This window comes from Octopus sinensis, linkage group LG1, assembly GCF_006345805.1.
Source record: "Octopus sinensis linkage group LG1, ASM634580v1, whole genome shotgun sequence".
NCBI lineage: Eukaryota > Metazoa > Mollusca > Cephalopoda > Octopoda > Octopodidae > Octopus > Octopus sinensis.
Genome location: NC_042997.1, coordinates 12,710,517 through 12,713,016, shown reverse-complemented (window position 1 = coordinate 12,713,016; position 2,500 = coordinate 12,710,517).

Here is a 2,500-nt window from a genome sequence, read left to right as displayed (position 1 = left end):
ACACGATTCTTTTTTTTTTATTATTTACTTAGTAATCTGTATTTAATCATTCATTCATTTATTTAGAATTTAAACTGCATGATTAGTTGTAAATCTATAGTTCACACTTATACTGTCAAATTTTTTGAAATATGGATTTAGTCTCACACTTTCTCCATCGATCAAACCTATATTATAAATTCGGTGGTAGGTTTTCCACATTAATTCTGGAGAAATATCAAACGACTGAAACAAAATCATTGTGCCAATATATGTACCGATGTGGATGCGCCTGCAAATATGTGTTTTGTTTATGTAAAATTAAACGTAAAAATAATCAAATACTAACTGCAGGAGCAGTAAACAAATTGCACTATTGCATTAATTTTCCGAAGGAAGATATTAAACATTAACTCCGAAAATTCTATGGTTCTTGACTTTATCAGGCTGTGAAATCTCGTCTAGGATACCGTGTGGGTAGAATATGAACAAGGCTATGGTGTCGTTGCTTGCAAAGCAATGGTATATGCAGCAAAGTAACCTTAAGTTAGAAGATGTAAATTATTGGAACTAGAATTACAAAAACATTAAGTTAATAATGGCCAGGAAAGTATTTACTTCAAATTATATATGTTCGATAAATGAAAATAATTCATGAAAGGTCCTCGAAGTTTAGCGCACGTATAGGTTAATGTTCTTGAAGGGGTCCGAATATTTGTAGATTTACAGAACGTAAAGCTTCAGTTCTGGTACTTCAAATGTTCAGAGAAAAGAAATACAATTCAAGTTCACCGTTTTCACGGGTAATTAAAATCTCAGTTTGGCTGAAGCAGATGTAAACCAATTCTTATGCACTGTGGCATTCGTGCAGCTGCAAATATTACAGAAGTAGCTGTTTCAATTGAATTTTCGATTCAGAGATATTGCAAGTTTGATAGTTACCACTTCGTTAAAATCTAGTGTTCCGAGACATTATCTATATATATAAAACTGAGAATGTCTGTGTGTCTGTCTGGCTGTGAGTCGGTATTTGTGCAACACTAAAACTCGAAAACTACCCAACCGATTTCATTCAAATTTTACACATGCCTTACTTAGGGTCCATGCGGTGGACCAACATATATATATATATATATATATAATATATATATATATATATATATATATATATTGGCCTGCTAGCTTAGCCAGGTTTGGCATAGTGTGAATGAAGGATTTGGGTTTTATTATTCATACTATGCCAGATCTATGGCCTCAAAATACTTGATCCATCGGAACTCAGCCATTGCGGACAATGCCAAATTCAATATTATAATGAGAAATGTGTCACGCATGTGCGAGCCCAAAGAGTTAAAGAGACACATACAATATTTCATTCACCGCATGCAGTTCTCTGGTTACAGCCATAAAGAAAGGATCAGAGTATACAAAGGAGCCATGAAGAAATTTGATAATATATTATGTAATGATAGGAATGGCATTTGCCCACTCTATAGGAACAAGTCATGGAACACTATAGAAAGGACAAAAAGAAAATAGGGAAGGCCAACTCTTGGTATGATAGCCATAAATACCAGAGTGTCATGTTCGTTGACACCACCCCTGGTGGTGAACTGGCGTACCGCTTTAGAAGGACCCTAGACAAACTTAAGCTAAGAATTAAGGTTGTTAAAAAGCCAGGCAACCCTATCAAATCTATAATTGGTAGAACCTATCCTTTTAGTAGAACCCCCTGTACGGATAAGTACTGTACTCTATGTAGATTTAGCCCACAAACAAACTGTAAAGCCAGAAATGTAGTCTATAGTATAAGATGTATAGAGGGACGATGCAGTAACAAGACAACGACATACGTAGGGGAGACGGCAAGAAGCATAGGAGAGCGGGTAAATGTACATTGGAGACAACTCAAGGAAGGTAAAAGCTCATCGATTCTGTACCAACACGCTGAACAGGAACACAGGGGATCAATCAACAATATAGAAATTAAAATATTGTCCACACATAGAACAGATGCAACAATCAGACAAATTACAGAAGCTACACACATAATAGGAAATAAACCTAGCCTGAATAGAAAACTAGAATGGAACACTAGCACACACCACTACATATGACGATAGAGGATCCCGAACACATAATAAATACACAGATAAATAAACAAATAGAAATAAATAACTATATATATTTTTTTTTCGATTCGATTTATTGTTATAATTATTACTAGTATTGTTGTTATACATACATACATACAAGCATATGTAATGATAATAATAAGTGGATGTAAACACATTAACAAAATAAGAATAAACAAAAACAACAACAACAAAAACAAAATACAAATTACATGAACGTATATAAACAGAAGATACAAATATTACAGGCATCCCCCACATACACACACTAAATAAACATAGACGCACATAGAGATATAAGCATGCGCAAATGAAGACATACAATAGAAATACAAAATGGCTGACGGTTAGTAAGGAGAGACACAAATAATAAAGAAGAAAACAAA